Consider the following 27,326-nt stretch of genomic DNA (forward strand, 5'->3'; position numbering starts at 1 on the left):
TTGACAGCATCCCTATTGAAGCAATGTCACCATTTCAAGCCATCAGACCAAGTAAGTTCTCACAAATTTTGAACGTTTATGCTAAATTAATTTTTAAATGCTAAGATATTTGATGTAAGGTTTACTCCCTTTTTCTGTAAAACTATTTAGAGATTGGTTAAAGAGGAACTCTGCCTTTAATGGCAGGGAAACACCTGTTTGGAAATGGATTGATGGAATGGCTGTAGGGGCAGTGGAGGAGGCCATAATTTTTTAAGGTGCTCTTTAACCAATTTTCTAATATTTTAGAAAAAGTGGAATGTATTATGCTATGTTAACAATTTGTATGGTGTTCTGAGCACATCTGGGCTGGGCATAGTGTCTCTTGTCTTTTTAAGAGGCCTTATGTCCTGCAGTCTATGTGCTACTTGCAGAAGTTAGGATCTAATATATTCAATTGTAGGTGGCTTTATGGAAGAAAGAAGGTTGTATTGCAATTCCTGGGACCCCATTTATACTGATGATGGTATCAGCATTTGAAGAAAATGGGGTCCTATAGGTAAAGAGCGCAGGAATGATGGGCAGCTGATCTGTTTCAGATAGAAAGAGCATTGTGATTAAATCCTGGGACCCCATTAGTACCTATGATGGTATTTATCGTTGAAGAAAATGGGGTCCTATAGGTGAAGAGCACAATGTTGAAGTGCCAATCATCTGTTTCTTGAAGAAAGAGCATTGTGATTGAAACCTGGGACTCCATTAGTACCTATGATGGTATTCATCTTTGAAGAAAATGGGGTCCTAAAGGTAAAAACACAATTGCTAAGGTCAGCAGCTCCATTCTGAGGAGTGAAAGCATGGCGAATCTAATATTGGTACCCAATTGGAACCATTGGTGGTAGAAACCATTGAAGAAAGGGATACAAAGGAAGAAGACTGCAACGATTGACAGGATCCCTATTGAAGCAATGTCACCATTTCAAGCCATCAGACCAAGTAAGTTCTCACAAATTTTGAACGTTTATGCTAAATTAATTTTTAAATGCTAAGATATTTAATGTAAGGTTTACTCCCTTTTTCTGTAAAACTATTTAGAGATTGGTTAAAGAGGAACTCTGCCTTTAATGGCAGGGAAACACCTGTTTGGAAATGGATTGATGGAATGGCTGTAGGGGCAGTGGAGGAGGCCATAATATTTTAAGGTGCTCTTTAACCAATGTTCTAATATTTTAGAAAAAGTGGAATGTATTATGCCATGTGACCAATTTGCAAGGTGTTCTGAGCACATCTGGGCTGGGCATGGTGTCTCTTGTCTTTTTAAGAGGCCTTATGTCCTACAGACTATGTGCTACTTGCAGAAGTTAGGATCTAATATATTCAATTGTAGGTGGCTTTATGGAAGAAAGAAGGTTGTATTGCAATTCCTGGGACCCCATTTATACTGATGATGGTATCAGCATTTGAAGAAAATGGGGTCCTATAGGTGAAGAGGGCAGGAATGATGGGCAACTGATCTGTTTCAGGAAGAAAGAGCATTGTGATTAAATCCTGGGACCCCATTAGTACCTATGATGGTATTTATCATTGAAGAAAATGGGGTCCTATAGGTTAATAGCACAATGTTGAAGTGCCAATCATCTGTTTCTTGAAGAAAGGGCATTGTGATTGAAACCTGGGACTCCATTAGTACCTATGATGGTATTCATCTTTGATGAAAATGGGGTCCTAAAGGTAAAAAAACAATGGCTAAGGTCAGCAGCTCCATTCTGAGGAGTGAAAGCATGGCGAATCTAAAATTGGTACCCAATTGGAACCATTGGTGGTAGAAACCATTGAAGAAAATGGGATACAAAGGAAGAAGACTGCAACGATTGACAGCATCCCTATTGAAGCAATGTTACCATTTCAAGCCATCAGACCAAGTAAGTTCTCACAAATTTTGAACGTTTATGCTAAATTAATTTTTAAATGCTAAGATATTTGATGTAAGGTTTACTCCCTTTTTCTGTAAAACTATTTAGAGATTCGTTAAAGAGGAACTCTGCCTTTAATGGCAGGGAAACACCTGTTTGGAAATGGATTGATGGAATGGCTGTAGGGGCAGTGGAGGAGGCCATAATTTTTTAAGGTGCTCTTTAACCAATTTACTAATATTTTAGAAAAAGTGGAATGTATTATGCCATGTTAACAATTTGCAAGGTGTTCTGAGCACATCTGGGCTGGGCATAGTGTCTCTTGTCTTTTTAAGAGGCCTTATGTCCTACAGACTATGTGCTACTTGCAGAAGTTAGGATCTAATATATTCAATTGTAGGTGGCTTTTTGGAAGAAAGAAGGTTGTATTGCAATTCCTGGGACCCCATTTATACTGATGATGGTATCAGCATTTGAAGAAAATGGGGTCCTATAGGTGAAGAGCGCAGGAATGATGGGCAGCTGATCTGTTTCAGATAGAAAGAGCATTGTGATTAAATCCTGGGACCCCATTAGTACCTATGATGGTATTTATCGTTGAAGAAAATGGGGTCCTATAGGTGAAGAGCACAATGTTGAAGTGCCAATCATCTGTTTCTTGAAGAAAGGGCATTGTGATTGAAACCTGGGACTCCATTAGTACCTATGATGGTATTCATCTTTGAAGAAAATGGGGTCCTAAAGGTAAAAACACAATGGCTAAGGTCAGCAGCTCCATTCTGAGGAGTGAAAGCATGGCGGATCTAATATTGGTACCCAATTGGAACCATTGGTGGTAGAAACCATTGAAGAAAATGGGATACAAAGGAAGAAGACTGCAACGATTGACAGCATCCCTATTGAAGCAATGTCACCATTTCAAGCCATCAGACCAAGTAAGTTCTCACTAATTTTGAACGTTTATGCTAAATTAATGTTTAAATGCTAAGATATTTGATGTAAGGTTTACTCCCTTTTTCTGTAAAACTATTTAGAGATTGGTTAAAGAGGAACTCTGCCTTTAGTGGCAGGGAAACACCTGTTTGGAAATGGATTGATGGAATGGCTGTAGGGGCAGTGGAGGAGGCCATATTTTTTTAAGGTGCTCTTTAACCAATTTTCTAATATTTTAGAAAAAGTGGAATGTATTATGCCATGTTAACAATTTGCAAGGTGTTCTGAGCACATCTGGGCTGGGCATAGTGTCTCTTGTCTTTTTAAGAGGCCTTATGTCCTGCAGTCTGTGTGCTACTTGCAGAAGTTAGGATCTAATATATTCATTTGTAGGTGGCTTTATGGAAGAAAGAAGGTTGTATTGCAATTCCTGGGACCCCATTTATACTGATGATGGTATCAGCATTTGAAGAAAATGGGGTCCTATAGGTGAAGAGCGCAGGAATGATGGGCAGCTGATCTGTTTCAGGAAGAGAGAGCATTGTGATTAAATCCTGGAACCCCATTAGTACCTATGATGGTATTCATCTTTGAAGAAAATGGGGTCCTATAGGTGAAGAGCACAATGTTGAAGTGCCAATCATCTGTTTTTTGAAGAAAGGGCATTGTGATTGAAACCTGGGACTCCATTAGTACCTATGATGGTATTCATCTTTGAAGAAAATGGGGTCCTAAAGGTAAAAACACAATGGCTAAGGTCAGCAGCTCCATTCTGAGGAGTGAAAGCATGGCGGATCTAATATTGGTACCCAATTGGAACCATTGGTGGTAGAAACCATTGAAGAAAATGGGATACAAAGGAAGAAGACTGCAACGATTGACAGCATCCCTATTGAAGCAATGTCACCATTTCAAGCCATCAGACCAAGTAAGTTCTCACTAATTTTGAACGTTTATGCTAAATTAATGTTTAAATGCTAAGATATTTGATGTAAGCTTTACTCCCTTTTTCTGTAAAACTATTTAGAGATTGGTTAAAGAGGAACTCTGCCTTTAATGGCAGGGAAACACCTGTTTGGAAATGGATTGATGGAATGGCTGTAGGGGCAGTGGAGGAGGCCATAATTTTTTAAGGTGCTCTTTAACCAATTTTCTAATATTTTAGAAAAAGTGGAATGTATTATGCCATGTTAACAATTTGTATGGTGTTCTGAGCACATCTGGACTGGGCATAGTGTCTCTTGTCTTTTTAAGAGGCCTTATGTCCTACAGACTATGTGCTACTTGCAGAAGTTAGCATCTAATATATTCAATTGTAGGTGGCTTTTTGGAAGAAAGAAGGTTGTATTGCAATTCCTGGGACCCCATTTATACTGATGATGGTATCAGCATTTGAAGAAAATGGGGTCCTATAGGTGAAGAGGGCAGGAATGATGGGCAGCTGATCTGTTTCAGATAGAAAGAGCATTGTGATTAAATCCTGGGACCCCATTAGTATCTATGATGGTATTTATCGTTGAAGAAAATGGGGTCCTATAGGTGAAGAGCACAATGTTGAAGTGCCAATCATCTGTTTCTTGAAGAAAGGGCATTGTGATTGAAACCTGGGACTCCATTAGTACCTATGATGGTATTCATCTTTGAAGAAAATGGGGTCCTAAAGGTAAAAACACAATGGCTAAGGTCAGCAGCTCCATTCTGAGGAGTGAAAGCATGGCGAATCTAAAATTGGTACCCAATTGGAACCATTGGTGGTAGAAACCATTGAAGAAAATGGGATACAAAGGAAGAAGACTGCAACGATTGACAGCATCCCTATTGAAGCAATGTCACCATTTCAAGCCATCAGACCAAGTAAGTTCTCACTAATTTTGAACGTTTATGCTAAATTAATTTTTAAATGCTAAGATATTTGATGTAAGGTTTACTCCCTTTTTCTGTAAAACTATTTAGAGATTGGTTAAAGAGGAACTCTGCCTTTAATGGCAGGGAAACACCTGTTTGGAAATGGATTGATGGAATGGCTGTAGGGGCAGTGGAGGAGGCCATAATTTTTTAAGGTGCTCTTTAACCAATTTTCTAATATTTTAGAAAAAGTGGAATGCATTATGCTATGTTAACAATTTGTATGGTGTTCTGAGCACATCTGGGCTGGGCATAGTGTCTCTTGTCTTTTTAAGAGGCCTTATGTCTGACAGATTATGTGCTACTTGCAGAAGTTAGGATCTAATATATTCAATTGTAGGTGGCTTTTTGGAAGAAAGAAGGTTGTATTGCAATTCCTGGGACCCCATTTATACTGATGATGGTATCAGCATTTGAAGAAAATGGGGTCCTATAGGTGAAGAGCGCAGGAATGATGGGCAGCTGATCTGTTTCAGGAAGAGAGAGCATTGTGATTAAATCCTGGGACCCCATTAGTACCTATGATGGTATTTATCGTTGAAGAAAATGGGGTCCTATAGGTGAAGAGCACAATGTTGAAGTGCCAATCATCTGTTTCTTGAAGAAAGAGCATTGTGATTGAAACCTGGGACTCCATTAGTACCTATGATGGTATTCATCTTTGAAGAAAATGGGGTCCTAAAGGTAAAAAACACAATGGCTAAGGTCAGCAGCTCCATTCTGAGGAGTGAAAGCATGGCGAATCTAATATTGGTACCCAATTGGAACCATTGGTGGTAGAAACCATTGAAGAAAATGGGATACAAAGGAAGAAGACTGCAACGATTGACAGCATCCCTATTGAAGCAATGTCACCGTTTCAAGCCATCAGACCAAGTAAGTTCTTACTAATTTTGAACGTTTATGCTAAATTAATGTTCAAATGATAAGATATTTGATGTAAGGTTTACTCCCTTTTTCTGTAAAACTATTTAGAGATTGGTTAAAGAGGAACTCTGCCTTCAATGGCAGGGAAACACCTGTTTGGAAATGGATTGATGGAATGGCTGTAGGGGCAGTGGAGGAGGCCATAATTTTTTAAGGTGCTCTTTAACCAATTTTCTAATATTTTAGAAAAAGTGGAATGTATTATGCTATGTTAACAATTTGTATGGTGTTCTGAGCACATCTGGGCTGGGCATAGTGTCTCTTGTCTTTTTAAGAGGCCTTATGTCCTACAGACTATGTGCTACTTGCAGAAGTTAGTATCTAATATATTCAATTGTAGGTGGCTTTTTGGAAGAAAGAAGGTTGTATTGCAATTCCTGGGACCCCATTTATACTGATGATGGTATCAGCATTTGAAGAAAATGGGGTCCTATAGGTGAAGAGCGCAGGAATGATGGGCAGCTGATCTGTTTCAGATAGAAAGAGCATTGTGATTAAATCCTGGGACCCCATTAGTACCTATGATGGTATTTATCGTTGAAGAAAATGGGGTCCTATAGGTGAAGAGCACAATGTTGAAGTGCCAATCATCTGTTTCTTGAAGAAAGGGCATTGTGATTGAAACCTGGGACTCCATTAGTACCTATGATGGTATTCATCTTTGAAGAAAATGGGGTCCTAAAGGTAAAAACACAATGGCTAAGGTCAGCAGCTCCATTCTGAGGAGTGAAAGCATGGCGGATCTAATATTGGTACCCAATTGGAACCATTGGTGGTAGAAACCATTGAAGAAAATGGGATACAAAGGAAGAAGACTGCATTGATTGACAGCATCCCTATTGAAGCAATGTCACCATTTCAAGCCATCAGACCAAGTAAGTTCTCACTAATTTTGAACGTTTATGCTAAAATAATGTTTAAATGCTAAGATATTTGATGTAAGGTTTACTCCCTTTTTCTGTAAAACTATTTAGAGATTGGTTAAAGAGGAACTCTGCCTTTAGTGGCAGGGAAACACCTGTTTGGAAATGGATTGATGGAATGGCTGTAGGGGCAGTGGAGGAGGCCATATTTTTTTAAGGTGCTCTTTAACCAATTTTCTAATATTTTAGAAAAAGTGGAATGTATTATGCCATGTTAACAATTTGCAAGGTGTTCTGAGCACATCTGGGCTGGGCATAGTGTCTCTTGTCTTTTTAAGAGGCCTTATGTCCTACAGACTATGTGCTACTTGCAGAAGTTAGGATCTAATATATTCAATTGTAGGTGGCTTTTTGGAAGAAAGAAGGTTGTATTGCAATTCCTGGGACCCCATTTATACTGATGATGGTATCAGCATTTGAAGAAAATGGGGTCCTATAGGTGAAGAGCGCAGGAATGATGGGCAGCTGATCTGTTTCAGATAGAAAGAGCATTGTGATTAAATCCTGGGACCCCATTAGTACCTATGATGGTATTTATCGTTGAAGAAAATGGGGTCCTATAGGTGAAGAGCACAATGTTGAAGTGCCAATCATCTGTTTCTTGAAGAAAGGGCATTGTGATTGAAACCTGGGACTCCATTAGTACCTATGATGGTATTCATCTTTGAAGAAAATGGGGTCCTAAAGGTAAAAACACAATGGCTAAGGTCAGCAGCTCCATTCTGAGGAGTGAAAGCATGGCGGATCTAATATTGGTACCCAATTGGAACCATTGGTGGTAGAAACCATTGAAGAAAATGGGATACAAAGGAAGAAGACTGCATTGATTGACAGCATCCCTATTGAAGCAATGTCACCATTTCAAGCCATCAGACCAAGTAAGTTCTCACTAATTTTGAACGTTTATGCTAAATTAATGTTTAAATGCTAAGATATTTGATGTAAGGTTTACTCCCTTTTTCTGTAAAACTATTTAGAGATTGGTTAAAGAGGAACTCTGCCTTTAGTGGCAGGGAAACACCTGTTTGGAAATGGATTGATGGAATGGCTGTAGGGGCAGTGGAGGAGGCCATATTTTTTTAAGGTGCTCTTTAACCAATTTTCTAATATTTTAGAAAAAGTGGAATGTATTATGCCATGTTAACAATTTGCAAGGTGTTCTGAGCACATCTGGGCTGGGCATAGTGTCTCTTGTCTTTTTAGGAGGCCTTATGTCCTGCAGTCTATGTGCTACTTGCAGAAGTTAGGATCTAATATATTCATTTGTAGGTGGCTTTATGGAAGAAAGAAGGTTGTATTGCAATTCCTGGGACCCCATTTATACTGATGATGGTATCAGCATTTGAAGAAAATGGGGTCCTATAGGTGAAGAGGGCAGGAATGATGGGCAGCTGATCTGTTTCAGGAAGAGAGAGCATTGTGATTAAATCCTGGAACCCCATTAGTACCTATGATGGTATTCATCTTTGAAGAAAATGGGGTCCTATAGGTGAAGAGCACAATGTTGAAGTGCCAATCATCTGTTTTTTGAAGAAAGGGCATTGTGATTGAAACCTGGGACTCCATTAGTACCTATGATGGTATTCATCTTTGAAGAAAATGGGGTCCTAAAGGTAAAAACACAATGGCTAAGGTCAGCAGCTCCATTCTGAGGAGTGAAAGCATGGCGGATCTAATATTGGTACCCAATTGGAACCATTGGTGGTAGAAACCATTGAAGAAAATGGGATACAAAGGAAGAAGACTGCAACGATTGACAGCATCCCTATTGAAGCAATGTCACCATTTCAAGCCATCAGACCAAGTAAGTTCTCACTAATTTTGAACGTTTATGCTAAATTAATGTTTAAATGCTAAGATATTTGATGTAAGCTTTACTCCCTTTTTCTGTAAAACTATTTAGAGATTGGTTAAAGAGGAACTCTGCCTTTTATGGCAGGGAAACACCTGTTTGGCAATGGATTGATGGAATGGCTGTAGGGGCAGTGGAGGAGGCCATAATTTTTTAAGGTGCTCTTTAGAGATGAGCGAACACTAAAATGCTCGGGTACTCGTTATTCGAGACGAACTTTTCCCGATGCTCGAGTGCTCGTCTCGAATAACGAACCCCATTGAAGTCAATGGGAGACTCGAGCATTTTTCAAGGGGACCAAGGCTCTGCACAGGGAAGCTTGGCCAAACACCTGGGAACCTCAGAAAAGGATGGAAACACCACGGAAATGGACAGGAAACAGCAGGGGCAGCATGCATGGATGCCTCTGAGGCTGCTTAAACGCACCATTATGCCAAAATTATGGGCAACAGCATGGCCATGACAGAGTGACAGAATGAAGCTAGATAGTATCTAAAACATGCAATAATTGACCCTGACACTATAGGGGACGGCATGCAGAGGCAGCGGCAGCAGGCTAGAGAGTGTCATGGCGACATACCCTAAATGGACTCAGGCTTCAAACCAATGGGTGGCAGAGAGGAACCAAAGGAGGTGAGCAAGAAGTGCTCAAATAATATCGGTACATGATAAAAGTTTGCCAGTATATTTTGTGGATTACACAGCAGGGTGGCGACAAAGTTAACATGGAAGCCATGAAAACAACCCAAAATTCTGCCTGACACAGCTCGTTTGATAAGGGGACCATGTATGGAGGCAGTGAACTAGTAGTAGATTAAAGGTGCTGCAGTTAAAACTATGTTAGTTGGATCTTGGCATGGAGCTGGCGCTCCGCTGCCAGACGAGCTTTCGCCAATCCAAGCCCCTGTCTCTAGGCTACTCCCCAAACAGCACTTTTGTATAAGATCAAGTGTAGTAGCGTTCTTATAAGTTTAGGATATGCCGGGTGAGGGGAATGTAAACAGATGCGCAAGAAGCGCATGATGCGCATGGAGCTGGCGCTCCGCTGCCAGGCGAGCTTTCGCAAATCCAAGCCCCTGTCTCTAGGCTACTCCCCAAACAGCACTTTTGTATAAGATCAAGTGTAGTAGCGTTCTTATAAGTTTAGGATATGGCGGGTGAGGGGAATGTAAACAGATGCGCAAGAAGCGCTGAAATAATATCCCTAAATGGTAAAAGTTTGCAAGTATATTTTGTGGATTACACAGCAGGGTGGCGACAAAGTTAACAACTTTGATGTGGAATGCCCTGTAATAGCTCTTGGGCGGTGTGCCTTTTATCGCCTAGGCTCAGCAGTTTGAGCACCGCCTGCTGTCGCTTAGCGACGGCACTGCTGCTGTGCCTAGAGCTACCGACTGATGGCGCCATGCCCACGGATGGTAATTCGGAGGAGGAGGAGGTGGAGGAGGGGTGGGAGGAGGTATAGTAGGCCTTTGAGACCTGGACCGAGGTAGGCCCCGCAATTCTCTGCGTCGGCAGTATATGACCAGCCCCAGGGTCAGACTCGGTCCCAGCCTGCACCAAGTTAAGTGTAGTAGCGTTCTTATAAGTTTGGGATATGGCGGGTTAGGGGAATGTAAACAGATGCGCAAGAAGCGCATGATGCGCATGGAGCTGGCGTTCCGCTGCCAGGCGAGCTTTCGCCAATCCAAGCCCCTGTCTCTAGGCTACTCCCCAAACAGCACTTCTAAGAACCTTTTGTATAAGATCAAGTGTAGTAGCGTTCTTATAAGTTTAGGATATGCCGGGTGAGGGGAATGTAAACAGATGCGCAAGAAGCGCTGAAATAATATCCCTAAATGGTAAAAGTTTGCCAGTATATTTTGTGGATAACACAGCAGGGTGGCGACAAAGTTAACAACTTTGATGTGGAATCCATGAAAACAACCCAAATTTCTGCCTGACACACCTCGTTTGATAAAGGGACGATGTATGGAGGCAGCTATATGGACGACTTTTGGAGGTAGCAATGGAGACAACGTGTGGAGGCTGCTATGGAGACAATTTAATTTGGATAGTGCCTGTATGTGGCAGTCCCAAACATTTTTCAAACCAGAGGAGCAGGTAGGTGGCCCTCCAGTAAAATGGAATAGATTGAGTGCCTGTATGTGGCAGTCCCAAAAATTCTTCAAACCAGAGGAGCAGGTAGGTGGCCCTCCAGTAAAATGGAATAGATTGAGTGCCTGTATGTGGCAGTCCCAAAAATTGTTCAAACCAGAGGAGCAGGTAGGTGGCCCTCCAGTAAAATGGAATAGATTGAGTGCCTGTATGTGGCAGTCCCAAAAATTCTTCAAACCAGAGGAGCAGGTAGGTGGCCCTCCAGTAAAATGGAATAGATTGAGTGCCTGTATGTGGCAGTCCCAAAAATTCTTCAAACCAGAGGAGCAGGTAGGTGGCCCTCCAGTAAAATGGAATAGATTGAGTGCCTGTATGTGGCAGTCCCAAAAATTGTTCAAACCAGAGGACCGGGTAGGTGGCCCTCCAGAAAAATGGAATAGATTGAGTGCCTGTATGTGGCACTCACAAAAATTGTTTCAAACAGAGGACCGGGTAGGTGGCCCTCCAGAAAAATTAAATGCATGAAGTATAGCAAGAGCCAGTGGGCCCTGTCAAAAAATAGCCATTTTCCTCTGCTTTACTGTACAAAGAGGAGGAGAAGGAGGAAAATGAGGAGGAGGAGGAGGAGTGGATCAATTATTCAGGTTGAGCTTCCTTCACCTGGTGGAGATTGGAAATTCTGAGAAATCCAGCCTTTATTCATTTTAATAAGCGTCAGCCTGTCAGCGCTGTCAGTCGACAGGCGTGTTCGCTTATCGGTGATGATGCCACCAGCTGCACTGAAAACCCGCTCGGACAAGACGCTAGCGGCAGGGCAGGCAAGAACCTCCAAGGCGTACAGCGCCAGTTCGTGCCACATGTCCAGCTTTGAAACCCAGTAGTTGTAGGGAGCTGTGTGATCATTTAGGACGATGGTATGGTCAGCTACGTACTCCCTCACCATCTTTCTGTAAAGATCAGCCCTACTCTGCCGAGACTGGGGACAGGTGACAGTGTCTTGCTGGGGTGACATAAAGCTGGCAAAAGCCTTGTAAAGCGTACCCTTGCCAGTGCTGGACAAGCTGCCTGCTCGCCTACTCTCCCTCGCTACTTGTCCCGCAGAACTACGCACTCTGCCGCTAGCGCTGTCAGAAGGGAAATACTGTTTCAGCTTGTGCACCAGGGCCTGCTGGTATTCATGCATTCTCACACTCCTTTCCTCTGCAGGGATGAGAGTGGCAAGATTTTGCTTGTACCGTGGGTCCAGGAGAGTGAACACCCAGTAATCGGTGCTGGAATAAATTCTTTGAACGCGAGGGTCACGGGATAGGCAGCCTAGCATGAAATCTGCCATATGCGCCAGAGTACCAACGCGTAAGAATTCACTCCCCTCACTGGCCTGACTGTCCATTTCCTCCTCCTCCAACTCCTCCAACTCCTCTTCTTCTGCCCATACACGCTGAACAGTGAAGGACTCAACAATGGTCCCCTCTTGTGTCTCGCCAACATTCTCCTCCTCTTCCTCCTCATCCTCCTCCACCTCCACCTCCTCCGATATGCGCTGAGAAACAGACCTCAGGGTGCTTTGGCTATCAACAAGGGAATATTCTTCCCCCGTCTCTTGTGACGAGCGCAAAGCTTCCGACTTCATGCTGACCAGAGAGTTTTTCAACAGGCCAAGCAGCGGGATGGTGAGGCTGATGATGGCGGCATCGCCACTGACCATCTGTGTTGACTCCTCAAAGTTACTCAGCACCTGACAGATATCAGACATCCACGTCCACTCCTCATTGTAGACTTGAGGAAGCTGACTGACCTGACTACCAGTTCTGGTGGAAGTTGACATCTGGCAGTCTACAATCGCTCTGCGCTGCTGGTAAACTCTGGATAACATGGTCAGTGTTGAATTCCACCTCGTGGGCACGTCGCACAACAGTCGGTGAGCGGGCAGTTGGAGGCGGCGCTGCGCTGCCCTGAGAGTGGCAGCATCTGGGCTGGACTTCCTGAAATGCGCACAGATGCGGCGCACCTTCGTGAGCAAATCAGACAGATTGGGGTATGTCTTGAGGAAACGCTGCACTATCAGATTTAACACATGGGCCAGGCATGGCACATGTGTCAGTCTGCCGAGTTGCAGAGCCGCCACCAGGTTACGGCCGTTGTCACACACAACCATTCCCGGCTTGAGGTTCAGCGGTGCCAGCCACAGATCAGTCTGCGCCGTGATGCCCTGTAATAGCTCTTGGGCGGTGTGCCTTTTGTCGCCTAGGCTCAGCAGTTTGAGCACCGCCTGCTGTCGCTTAGCGACGGCACTGCTGCTGTGCCTAGAGCTACCGACTGATGGCGCCGTGCCCACGGATGGTAGTTCGGAGGAGGAGGTGGAGGAGGGGTGGGAGGAGGAGGAGGCATAGTAGGCCTGAAACACCTGGACCGAGGTAGGCCCCGCAATCCTCGGCGTCGGCAGTATATGAGCAGCCCCAGGGTCAGTCTCGGTCCCAGCCTCCACCAAGTTAACCCAATGTGCCGTCAGCGATATATAGTGGCCCTGCCCGGCAGCACTCGTCCACGTGTCCGTGGTCAGGTGGACCTTGTCAGAAACGGCGTTGGTCAGGGCACGGATGATGTTGTCTGACACGTGCTGGTGCAGGGCTGGGACGGCACATCGGGAAAAGTAGTGGCGGCTGGGGACCGAATACCGAGGGGCGGCCGCCGCCATGAGGTTGCGAAAGGCCTCGGTCTCTACTAGCCTATAGGGCAGCATCTCCAGGCTAAGCAATCTGGAGATGTGCACATTAAGGGCTTGGGCGTGCGGGTGGGTTGCACTATATTTGCGTTTCCGCTCCAGCGTCTGGGGTATGGAGAGCTGAACGCTGGTGGATGCTGTGGAGGATCGTGGAGGCGACGATGGGGTTTTTGGGCCAGGGTCCTGGGCAGGGGGCTGACTAGCAGCTGACACAGGGGAAGGAGCAGTGGTGTGCACGGCCGGAGGTGAACGGGCTTGTTGCCACTGAGTGGGGTGCTTAGCATTCATATGCCTGCGCATACTGGTGGTAGTTAAGCTAGTAGTGGTGGAACCCCTGCTGAGCCTGGTTTGGCAAATGTTGCACACCACAGTCCGTCGGTCATCCGGTGTTTCCTTAAAGAACCTCCACACTTCTGAAGATCTAGCCCTCGCCGCAAGAGCCCTCACCACGGGAGCTTCACTAGTTGACAGTGGCGCTGATGCACCAGCTCTGGCCCTGCCTCTCCGTCTGGCCCCACCACTGCCTCTTCCAACCTGTTCAGGTCGAGGACTCTCCTCCGTCTCAGAAGCACTGTGTTCACCCGGCCTCTCAACCCAGCTTGGGTCTGTCACCTCATCATCCTCCGATCCCTCAGTCTGCTCCCCCCTCGGACTTCCTGCCCTGACAACAACTTCCCCACTGTCTGACAACCGTGTCTCCTCATCGTCGGACACCTCTTTACACACTTCCACTACGTCAAGAAGGTCATCATCACCCACAGACTGTGACTGGTGGAAAACCTGGGCATCGGAAAATTGCTCAGCAGCAACCGGACAAGTGGTTTGTGACTGTGGGAAGGGTCCAGAAAACAGTTCCTCAGAGTATGCCGGTTCAAATGGCAAATTTTCCTGGGAGGGGGCAGACTGGGGGGGAGGAGGCTGAGGTGCAGGAGCTGGAGGAGTGGGGATTTCGGTGACATGGGTGGACTGCGTGGAAGACTGACTGGTGGTGGACAAATTGCTCGAAGCATTGTCAGCAATCCACGACATCACCTGTTCGCACTGTTCTGGCCTCAACAGTGCTCTACCACGAGTCCCAGTAACTTCAGACATGAACCTAGGGAGTGTAGCTCTGCGGCGTTCCCCTGCTCCCTCATCAGCAGGTGGTGTCTCACCCCGCCCAGGACCACGGCCTCTGACCCCTGCAGTAGTTGGACGCCCACGTCCCCGCCCTCGTCCTCTACCCCTAGCCCTGGGGTTAAACATTTTTAAAATGAGAGTTATAACTTTTTTTTTTTTTTTACTTTTTTTTGTTTTTTTTTGTGTTTTTTTGTGTTTTTTGTTTTTTTTTGTGTTTTTTGTTTTTTTTTGAGTTTTTAGAACCAAACAATCCTATCCTATTGCTATGGCTATTTTCTAGCCAAGTATCAAAGGAAGCACACTACTATGCCAGATGAGATGACACTGAGTTAGTGCCTAATAGAAATCCAACCCCTACTGAATTTTCCCACTTCAGCCTTTGCTATGGATATGTGCGCCACTAAGCGCAGAACACAGCGGTCGCAAGTCTCACTACAAATTGCTCAGAATTGGCAAGTACATGCACTGCAGAAACTACAGCCACCAGCAGATCAACCAGAAATCAAATATATAGAACGCTACTGTAGGCTTCAAGAAGCTATTTGTATTCTCCTATGGCTATTTTCTAGCCAAGTATCAAAGGAAGCACACTACTATGCCAGATGAGATGACACTGAGTTAGTGCCTAATAGAAATCCAACCCCTACTGAATTTTCCCACTTCAGCCTTTGCTATGGATATGTGCGCCACTAAGCGCAGAACACAGCGGTCGCAAGTCTCACTACAAATTGCTCAGAATTGGCAAGTACATGCACTGCAGAAACTAAAGCCACCAGCAGATCAACCAGAAATCAAATATATAGAACGCTACTGTAGGCTTCAAGAAGCTGTTTGTATTCTCCTATGGCTATTTTCTAGCCAAGTATCAAAGGAAGCACACTACTATGCCAGATGAGATGACACTGAGTTAGTGCCTAATAGAAATCCAACCCCTACTGAATTTTCCCACTTCAGCCTTTGCTATGGATATGTGCGCCACTAAGCGCAGAACACAGCGGTCGCAAGTCTCACTACAAATTGCTCAGAATTGGCAAGTACATGCACTGCAGAAACTAAAGCCACCAGCAGATCAACCAGAAATCAAATATATAGAACGCTACTGTAGGCTTCAAGAAGCTGTTTGTATTCTCCTATGGCTATTTTCTAGCCAAGTATCAAAGGAAGCACAGTACTATGCCAGATGAGATGACACTGAGTTATTGCCTAATAGAAATCCAACCCCTACTGAATTTTGCCACTTCAGCCTTTGCTATGGATATGTGCGCCACTAAGCGCAGAACACAGCGGTCGCAAGTCTCACTACAAATTGCTCAGAATTGGCAAGTACATGCACTGCAGAAACTAAAGCCACCAGCAGATCAACCAGAAATCAAATATATAGAACGCTACTGTAGGCTTCAAGAAGCTGTTTGTATTCTCCTATGGCTATTTTCTAGCCAAGTATCAAAGGAAGCACACTACTATGCCAGATGAGATGACACTGAGTTAGTGCCTAATAGAAATCCAACCCCTACTGAATTTTCCCACTTCAGCCTTTGCTATGGATATGTGCGCCACTAAGCGCAGAACACAGCGGTCGCAAGTCTCACTACAAATTGCTCAGAATTGGCAAGTACATGCACTGCAGAAACTAAAGCCACCAGCAGATCAACCAGAAATCAAATATATAGAACGCTACTGTAGGCTTCAAGAAGCTGTTTGTATTCTCCTATGGCTATTTTCTAGCCAAGTATCAAAGGAAGCACACTACTATGCCAGATGAGATGACACTGAGTTATTGCCTAATAGAAATCCAACCCCTACTGAATTTTCCCACTTCGGTCTTTGCTATGGATATGTGTGCCACTAAGAGCTAAACACAACGGTAGCAAGTCCCCCTGCTAATTCCTCACAAAATGGTAAAAGATGCAAATTAAAATAAAAAAAGTAGAACGTTATTGTAGCCCTAAGAAGGGCTGTTGGGTTCTTTGAGAATCACTCCTGCCTAACAGTAAGCTAATAGAACACCCTAACGCTTTCCCTGACCAGCAGCAGCTCTCTCCCTAGCGGCATCCAGAGACAGAATGATCCGAGCAGCGCGGCCAGCGGCTAGTCTATCCCAGGGTCACCTGATCTGGCCAGCCAACCACTGCTATCGACGTGTAAGGGTACCACGTCATGCTGGGTGGAGTGCAGAGTCTCCTGGCTTGTGATTGGCTCTGTTTCTGGCCGCCAAAAAGCAAAACGGCGGGAGCTGCCATTTTCTCGAGCGGGCGAAGTATTCGTCCGAGTAACGAGCAGTTTCGAGTACCCTAATGCTCGACCGAGCATCAAGCTCGGACGAGCATGTTCGCTCATCTCTAGTGCTCTTTAACCAATTTTCTAATATTTTAGAAAAAGTGGAATGTATTATGCTATGTTAACAATTTGTATGGTGTTCTGAGCACATCTGGGCTGGGCATAGTGTCTCTTGTCTTTTTAAGAGGCCTTATGTCCTACAGACTATGTGCTACTTGCAGAAGTTAGGATCTAATATATTCAATTGTAGGTGGCTTTTTGGAAGAAAGAAGGTTGTATTGCAATTCCTGGGACCCCATTTATACTGATGATGGTATCAGCATTTGAAGAAAATGGGGTCCTATAGGTGAAGAGCGCAGGAATGATGGGCAGCTGATCTGTTTCAGATAGAAAGAGCATTGTGATTAAATCCTGGGACCCCATTAGTACCTATGATGGTATTTATCGTTGAAGAAAATGGGGTCCTATAGGTGAAGAGCACAATGTTGAAGTGCCAATCATCTGTTTCTTGAAGAAAGGGCATTGTGATTGAAACCTGGGACTCCATTAGTACCTATGATGGTATTCATCTTTGAAGAAAATGGGGTCCTAAAGGTAAAAACACAATGGCTAAGGTCAGCAGCTCCATTCTGAGGAGTGAAAGCATGGCGAATCTAAAATTGGTACCCAATTGGAACCATTGGTGGTAGAAACCATTGAAGAAAATGGGATACAAAGGAAGAAGACTGCAACGATTGACAGCATCCCTATTGAAGCAATGTCACCATTTCAAGCCATCAGACCAAGTAAGTTCTCACTAATTTTGAACGTTTATGCTAAATTAATTTTTAAATGCTAAGATATTTGATGTAAAGTTTACTCCCTTTTTCTGTAAAACTATTTAGAGATTGGTTAAAGAGGAACTCTGCCTTTAATGGCAGGGAAACACCTGTTTGGAAATGGATTGATGGAATGGCTGTAGGGGCAGTGGAGGAGGCCATAATTTTTTAAGGTGCTCTTTAACCAATTTTCTAATATTTTAGAAAAAGTGGAATGTATTATGCTATGTTAACAATTTGTATGGTGTTCTGAGCACATCTGGGCTGGGCATAGTGTCTCTTGTCTTTTTAAGAGGCTTTATGTCTGACAGACTATGTGCTACTTGCAGAAGTTAGGATCTAATATATTCAATTGTAGGTGGCTTTTTGGAAGAAAGAAGGTTGTATTGCAATTCCTGGGACCCCATTTATACTGATGATGGTATCAGCATTTGAAGAAAATGGGGTCCTATAGGTGAAGAGCGCAGGAATGATGGGCAGCTGATCTGTTTCAGATAGAAAGAGCATTGTGATTAAATCCTGGGACCCCATTAGTACCTATGATGGTATTTATCGTTGAAGAAAATGGGGTCCTATAGGTGAAGAGCACAATGTTGAAGTGCCAATCATCTGTTTCTTGAAGAAAGAGCATTGTGATTGAAACCTGGGACTCCATTAGTACCTATGATGGTATTCATCTTTGAAGAAAATGGGGTCCTAAAGGTAAAAAACACAATGGCTAAGGTCAGCAGCTCCATTCTGAGGAGTGAAAGCATGGCGAATCTAATATTGGTACCCAATTGGAACCATTGGTGGTAGAAACCATTGAAGAAAATGGGATACAAAGGAAGAAGACTGCAACGATTGACAGGATCCCTATTGAAGCAATGTCACCATTTCAAGCCATCAGACCAAGTAAGTTCTCACAAATTTTGAACGTTTATGCTAAATTAATTTTTAAATGCTAAGATATTTAATGTAAGGTTTACTCCCTTTTTCTGTAAAACTATTTAGAGATTGGTTAAAGAGGAACTCTGCCTTTAATGGCAGGGAAACACCTGTTTGGAAATGGATTGATGGAATGGCTGTAGGGGCAGTGGAGGAGGCCATAATTTTTTAAGGTGCTCTTTAACCAATTTTCTAATATTTTAGAAAAAGTGGAATGTATTATGCCATGTGACCAATTTGCAAGGTGTTCTGAGCATATCTGGACTGGGCATAGTGTCTCTTGTCTTTTTAAGAGGCCTTATGTCCTGCAGTCTATGTGCTACTTGCAGAAGTTAGGATCTAATATATTCATTTGTAGGTGGCTTTTTGGAAGAAAGAAGGTTGTATTGCAATTCCTGGGACCCCATTTATACTGATGATGGTATCAGCATTTGAAGAAAATGGGGTCCTATAGGTGAAGAGCGCAGGAATGATGGGCAGCTGATCTGTTTCAGATAGAAAGAGCATTGTGATTAAATCCTGGGACCCCATTAGTACCTATGATGGTATTTATCGTTGAAGAAAATGGGGTCCTATAGGTGAAGAGCACAATGTTGAAGTGCCAATCATCTGTTTCTTGAAGAAAGAGCATTGTGATTGAAACCTGGGACTCCATTAGTACCTATGATGGTATTCATCTTTGAAGAAAATGGGGTCCTAAAGGTAAAAAACACAATGGCTAAGGTCAGCAGCTCCATTCTGAGGAGTGAAAGCATGGCGAATCTAATATTGGTACCCAATTGGAACCATTGGTGGTAGAAACCATTGAAGAAAATGGGATACAAAGGAAGAAGACTGCAACGATTGACAGGATCCCTATTGAAGCAATGTCACCGTTTCAAGCCATCAGACCAAGTAAGTTCTTACTAATTTTGAACGTTTATGCTAAATTAATGTTCAAATGATAAGATATTTGATGTAAGGTTTACTCCCTTTTTCTGTAAAACTATTTAGAGATTGGTTAAAGAGGAACTCTGCCTTTAATGGCAGGGAAACACCTGTTTGGAAATGGATTGATGGAATGGCTGTAGGGGCAGTGGAGGAGGCCATAATTTTTTAAGGTGCTCTTTAACCAATTTTCTAATATTTTAGAAAAAGTGGAATGTATTATGCTATGTTAACAATTTGTATGGTGTTCTGAGCACATCTGGGCTGGGCATAGTATAGTGTCTCTTGTCTTTTTAAGAGGCCTTATGTCCTGCAGCCTATGTGCTACTTGCAGAAGTTAGGATCTAATATATTCAATTGTAGGTGGCTTTATGGAAGAAAGAAGGTTGTATTGCAATTCCTGGGACCCCATTTATACTGATGATGGTATCAGCATTTGAAGAAAATGGGGTCCTATAGGTGAAGAGCGCAGGAATGATGGGCAGCTGATCTGTTTGAGATAGAAAGAGCATTGTGATTAAATCCTGGGACCCCATTAGTACCTATGATGGTATTTATCGTTGAAGAAAATGGGGTCCTATAGGTGAAGAGCACAATGTTGAAGTGCCAATCATCTGTTTCTTGAAGAAAGAGCATTGTGATTGAAACCTGGGACTCCATTAGTACCTATGATGGTATTCATCTTTGAAGAAAATGGGGTCCTAAAGGTAAAAACACAATTGCTAAGGTCAGCAGCTCCATTCTGAGGAGTGAAAGCATGGCGAATCTAATATTGGTACCCAATTGGAACCATTGGTGGTAGAAACCATTGAAGAAAATGGGATACAAAGGAAGAAGACTGCAACGATTGACAGGATCCCTATTGAAGCAATGTCACCATTTCAAGCCATCAGACCAAGTAAGTTCTCACAAATTTTGAACGTTTATGCTAAATTAATTTTTAAATGCTAAGATATTTAATGTAAGGTTTACTCCCTTTTTCTGTAAAACTATTTAGAGATTGGTTAAAGAGGAACTCTGCCTTTAATGGCAGGGAAACACCTGTTTGGAAATGGATTGATGGAATGGCTGTAGGGGCAGTGGAGGAGGCCATAATTTTTTAAGGTGCTCTTTAACCAATTTTCTAATATTTTAGAAAAAGTGGAATGTATTATGCCATGTGACCAATTTGCAAGGTGTTCTGAGCATATCTGGACTGGGCATAGTGTCTCTTGTCTTTTTAAGAGGCCTTATGTCCTGCAGTCTATGTGCTACTTGCAGAAGTTAGGATCTAATATATTCATTTGTAGGTGGCTTTTTGGAAGAAAGAAGGTTGTATTGCAATTCCTGGGACCCCATTTATACTGATGATGGTATCAGCATTTGAAGAAAATGGGGTCCTATAGGTGAAGAGCGCAGGAATGATGGGCAGCTGATCTGTTTCAGATAGAAAGAGCATTGTGATTAAATCCTGGGACCCCATTAGTACCTATGATGGTATTTATCGTTGAAGAAAATGGGGTCCTATAGGTGAAGAGCACAATGTTGAAGTGCCAATCATCTGTTTCTTGAAGAAAGAGCATTGTGATTGAAACCTGGGACTCCATTAGTACCTATGATGGTATTCATCTTTGAAGAAAATGGGGTCCTAAAGGTAAAAAACACAATGGCTAAGGTCAGCAGCTCCATTCTGAGGAGTGAAAGCATGGCGAATCTAATATTGGTACCCAATTGGAACCATTGGTGGTAGAAACCATTGAAGAAAATGGGATACAAAGGAAGAAGACTGCAACGATTGACAGGATCCCTATTGAAGCAATGTCACCGTTTCAAGCCATCAGACCAAGTAAGTTCTTACTAATTTTGAACGTTTATGCTAAATTAATGTTCAAATGATAAGATATTTGATGTAAGGTTTACTCCCTTTTTCTGTAAAACTATTTAGAGATTGGTTAAAGAGGAACTCTGCCTTTAATGGCAGGGAAACACCTGTTTGGAAATGGATTGATGGAATGGCTGTAGGGGCAGTGGAGGAGGCCATAATTTTTTAAGGTGCTCTTTAACCAATTTTCTAATATTTTAGAAAAAGTGGAATGTATTATGCTATGTTAACAATTTGTATGGTGTTCTGAGCACATCTGGGCTGGGCATAGTATAGTGTCTCTTGTCTTTTTAAGAGGCCTTATGTCCTGCAGCCTATGTGCTACTTGCAGAAGTTAGGATCTAATATATTCAATTGTAGGTGGCTTTATGGAAGAAAGAAGGTTGTATTGCAATTCCTGGGACCCCATTTATACTGATGATGGTATCAGCATTTGAAGAAAATGGGGTCCTATAGGTGAAGAGCGCAGGAATGATGGGCAGCTGATCTGTTTCAGATAGAAAGAGCATTGTGATTAAATCCTGGGACCCCATTAGTACCTATGATGGTATTTATCGTTGAAGAAAATGGGGTCCTATAGGTGAAGAGCACAATGTTGAAGTGCCAATCATCTGTTTCTTGAAGAAAGAGCATTGTGATTGAAACCTGGGACTCCATTAGTACCTATGATGGTATTCATCTTTGAAGAAAATGGGGTCCTAAAGGTAAAAACACAATTGCTAAGGTCAGCAGCTCCATTCTGAGGAGTGAAAGCATGGCGAATCTAATATTGGTACCCAATTGGAACCATTGGTGGTAGAAACCATTGAAGAAAATGGGATACAAAGGAAGAAGACTGCAACGATTGACAGCATCCCTATTGAAGCAATGTCACCATTTCAAGCCATCAGACCAAGTAAGTTCTCACAAATTTTGAACGTTTATGCTAAATTAATTTTTAAATGCTAAGATATTTGATGTAAGCTTTACTCCCTTTTTCTGTAAAACTATTTAGAGATTGGTTAAAGAGGAACTCTGCCTTTAATGGCAGGGAAACACCTGTTTGGAAATGGATTGATGGAATGGCTGTAGGGGCAGTGGAGGAGGCCATATTTTTTTAAGGTGCTCTTTAACCAATTTTCTAATATTTTAGAAAAAGTGGAATGTATTATGCCATGTTAACAATTTGCAAGGTGTTCTGAGCACATCTGGGCTGGGCATAGTGTCTCTTGTCTTTTTAAGAGGCCTTATGTCCTGCAGTCTATGTGCTACTTGCAGAAGTTAGGATCTAATATATTCATTTGTAGGTGGCTTTATGGAAGAAAGAAGGTTGTATTGCAATTCCTGGGACCCCATTTATACTGATGATGGTATCAGCATTTGAAGAAAATGGGGTCCTATAGGTGAAGAGCGCAGGAATGATGGGCAGCTGATCTGTTTCAGATAGAAAGAGCATTGTGATTAAATCCTGGGACCCCATTAGTACCTATGATGGTATTTATCGTTGAAGAAAATGGGGTCCTATAGGTGAAGAGCACAATGTTGAAGTGCCAATCATCTGTTTCTTGAAGAAAGAGCATTGTGATTGAAACCTGGGACTCCATTAGTACCTATGATGGTATTCATCTTTGAAGAAAATGGGGTCCTAAAGGTAAAAAACACAATGGCTAAGGTCAGCAGCTCCATTCTGAGGAGTGAAAGCATGGCGAATCTAATATTGGTACCCAATTGGAACCATTGGTGGTAGAAACCATTGAAGAAAATGGGATACAAAGGAAGAAGACTGCAACGATTGACAGGATCCCTATTGAAGCAATGTCACCATTTCAAGCCATCAGACCAAGTAAGTTCTCACAAATTTTGAACGTTTATGCTAAATTAATTTTTAAATGCTAAGATATTTAATGTAAGGTTTACTCCCTTTTTCTGTAAAACTATTTAGAGATTGGTTAAAGAGGAACTCTGCCTTTAATGGCAGGGAAACACCTGTTTGGAAATGGATTGATGGAATGGCTGTAGGGGCAGTGGAGGAGGCCATAATTTTTTAAGGTGCTCTTTAACCAATTTTCTAATATTTTAGAAAAAGTGGAATGTATTATGCCATGTGACCAATTTGCAAGGTGTTCTGAGCATATCTGGACTGGGCATAGTGTCTCTTGTCTTTTTAAGAGGCCTTATGTCCTGCAGTCTATGTGCTACTTGCAGAAGTTAGGATCTAATATATTCATTTGTAGGTGGCTTTTTGGAAGAAAGAAGGTTGTATTGCAATTCCTGGGACCCCATTTATACTGATGATGGTATCAGCATTTGAAGAAAATGGGGTCCTATAGGTGAAGAGCGCAGGAATGATGGGCAGCTGATCTGTTTCAGATAGAAAGAGCATTGTGATTAAATCCTGGGACCCCATTAGTACCTATGATGGTATTTATCGTTGAAGAAAATGGGGTCCTATAGGTGAAGAGCACAATGTTGAAGTGCCAATCATCTGTTTCTTGAAGAAAGAGCATTGTGATTGAAACCTGGGACTCCATTAGTACCTATGATGGTATTCATCTTTGAAGAAAATGGGGTCCTAAAGGTAAAAAACACAATGGCTAAGGTCAGCAGCTCCATTCTGAGGAGTGAAAGCATGGCGAATCTAATATTGGTACCCAATTGGAACCATTGGTGGTAGAAACCATTGAAGAAAATGGGATACAAAGGAAGAAGACTGCAACGATTGACAGGATCCCTATTGAAGCAATGTCACCGTTTCAAGCCATCAGACCAAGTAAGTTCTTACTAATTTTGAACGTTTATGCTAAATTAATGTTCAAATGATAAGATATTTGATGTAAGGTTTACTCCCTTTTTCTGTAAAACTATTTAGAGATTGGTTAAAGAGGAACTCTGCCTTTAATGGCAGGGAAACACCTGTTTGGAAATGGATTGATGGAATGGCTGTAGGGGCAGTGGAGGAGGCCATAATTTTTTAAGGTGCTCTTTAACCAATTTTCTAATATTTTAGAAAAAGTGGAATGTATTATGCTATGTTAACAATTTGTATGGTGTTCTGAGCACATCTGGGCTGGGCATAGTATAGTGTCTCTTGTCTTTTTAAGAGGCCTTATGTCCTGCAGCCTATGTGCTACTTGCAGAAGTTAGGATCTAATATATTCAATTGTAGGTGGCTTTATGGAAGAAAGAAGGTTGTATTGCAATTCCTGGGACCCCATTTATACTGATGATGGTATCAGCATTTGAAGAAAATGGGGTCCTATAGGTGAAGAGCGCAGGAATGATGGGCAGCTGATCTGTTTCAGATAGAAAGAGCATTGTGATTAAATCCTGGGACCCCATTAGTACCTATGATGGTATTTATCGTTGAAGAAAATGGGGTCCTATAGGTGAAGAGCACAATGTTGAAGTGCCAATCATCTGTTTCTTGAAGAAAGAGCATTGTGATTGAAACCTGGGACTCCATTAGTACCTATGATGGTATTCATCTTTGAAGAAAATGGGGTCCTAAAGGTAAAAACACAATTGCTAAGGTCAGCAGCTCCATTCTGAGGAGTGAAAGCATGGCAAATCTAATATTGGTACCCAATTGGAACCATTGGTGGTAGAAACCATTGAAGAAAATGGGATACAAAGGAAGAAGACTGCAACGATTGACAGCATCCCTATTGAAGCAATGTCACCATTTCAAGCCATCAGACCAAGTAAGTTCTCACAAATTTTGAACGTTTATGCTAAATTAATTTTTAAATGCTAAGATATTTGATGTAAGGTTTACTCCCTTTTTCTGTAAAACTATTTAGAGATTGGTTAAAGAGGAACTCTGCCTTTAATGGCAGGGAAACACCTGTTTGGAAATGGATTGATGGAATGGCTGTAGGGGCAGTGGAGGAGGCCATAATTTTTTAAGGTGCTCTTTAACCAATTTACTAATATTTTAGAAAAAGTGGAATGTATTATGCCATGTTAACAATTTGCAAGGTGTTCTGAGCACATCTGGGCTGGGCATAGTGTCTCTTGTCTTTTTAAGAGGCCTTATGTACTACAGACTATGTGCTACTTGCAGAAGTTAGGATCTAATATATTCAATTGTAGGTGGCTTTTTGGAAGAAAGAAGGTTGTATTGCAATTCCTGGGACCCCATTTATACTGATGATGGTATCAGCATTTGAAGAAAATGGGGTCCTATAGGTGAAGAGCGCAGGAATGATGGGCAGCTGATCTGTTTCAGATAGAAAGTGCATTGTGATTAAATCCTGGGACCCCATTAGTACCTTTGATGGTATTTATCGTTGAAGAAAATGGGGTCCTATAGGTGAAGAGCACAATGTTGAAGTGCCAATCATCTGTTTCTTGAAGAAAGGGCATTGTGATTGAAACCTGGGACTTCATTAGTACCTATGATGGTATTCATCTTTGAAGAAAATGGGGTCCTAAAGGTAAAAACACAATGGCTAAGGTCAGCAGCTCCATTCTGAGGAGTGAAAGCATGGCGGATCTAATATTGGTACCCAATTGGAACCATTGGTGGTAGAAACCATTGAAGAAAATGGGATACAAAGGAAGAAGACTGCAACGATTGACAGCATCCCTATTGAAGCAATGTCACCATTTCAAGCCATCAGACCAAGTAAGTTCTCACTAATTTTGAACGTTTATGCTAAATTAATGTTTAAATGCTAATATATTTGATGTAAGCTTTACTCCCTTTTTCTGTAAAACTATTTAGAGATTGGTTAAAGAGGAACTCTGCCTTTAATGGCAGGGAAACACCTGTTTGGAAATGGATTGATGGAATGGCTGTAGGGGCAGTGGAGGAGGCCATAATTTTTTAAGGAGCTCTTTAACCAATTTTCTAATATTTTAGAATAAGTGGAATGTATTATGCCATGTTAACAATTTGTATGGTGTTCTGAGCACATCTGGACTGGGCATAGTGTCTCTTGTCTTTTTAAGAGGCCTTATGTCCTGCAGTCTATGTGCTACTTGCAGAAGTTAGGATCTAATATATTCAATTGTAGGTGGCTTTTTGGAAGAAAGAAGGTTGTATTGCAATTCCTGGGACCCCATTTATACTGATGATGGTATCAGCATTTGAAGAAAATGGGGTCCTATAGGTGAAGAGTGCAAGAATGATGGGCAGCTGATCTGTTTCAGGAAGAAAGAGCATTGTGATTAATTCCTGGGACCCCATTAGTACCTATGATGGTATTTATCGTTGAAGAAAATGGGGTCCTATAGGTGAAGAGCACAATGTTGAAGTGCCAATCATCTGTTTCTTGAAGAAAGAGCATTGTGATTGAAACCTGGGACTCCATTAGTACCTATGATGGTATTCATCTTTGAAGAAAATGGGGTCCTAAAGGTAAAAAACACAATGGCTAAGGTCAGCAGCTCCATTCTGAGGAGTGAAAGCATGGCGAATCTAATATTGGTACCCAATTGGAACCATTGGTGGTAGAAACCATTGAAGAAAATGGGATACAAAGGAAGAAGACTGCAACGATTGACAGGATCCCTATTGAAGCAATGTCACCATTTCAAGGCATCAGACCAAGTAAGTTCTCACAAATTTTGAACGTTTATGCTAAATTAATTTTTAAATGCTAAGATATTTAATGTAAGGTTTACTCCCTTTTTCTGTAAAACTATTTAGAGATTGGTTAAAGAGGAACTCTGCCTTTAATGGCAGGGAAACACCTGTTTGGAAATGGATTGATGGAATGGCTGTAGGGGCAGTGGAGGTGGCCATATTTTTTTAAGGTGCTCTTTAACCAATTTTCTAATATTTTAGAAAAAGTGGAATGTATTATGCCATGTGACCAATTTGCAAGGTGTTCTGAGCATATCTGGACTGGGCATAGTGTCTCTTGTCTTTTTAAGAGGCCTTATGTCCTACAGACTATGTGCTACTTGCAGAAGTTAGGATCTAATATATTCAATTGTAGGTGGCTTTTTGGAAGAAAGAAGGTTGTATTGCAATTCCTGGGACCCCATTTATACTGATGATGGTATCAGCATTTGAAGAAAATGGGGTCCTATAGGTGAAGAGGGCAGGAATGATGGGCAACTGATCTGTTTCAGGAAGAGAGAGCATTGTGATTAAATCCTGGGACCCCATTAGTACCTATGATGGTATTTATCGTTGAAGAAAATGGGGTCCTATAGGT

Source organism: Engystomops pustulosus, chromosome 5, assembly GCF_040894005.1.
Source record: "Engystomops pustulosus chromosome 5, aEngPut4.maternal, whole genome shotgun sequence".
NCBI classification, from domain to species: domain Eukaryota; kingdom Metazoa; phylum Chordata; class Amphibia; order Anura; family Leptodactylidae; genus Engystomops; species Engystomops pustulosus.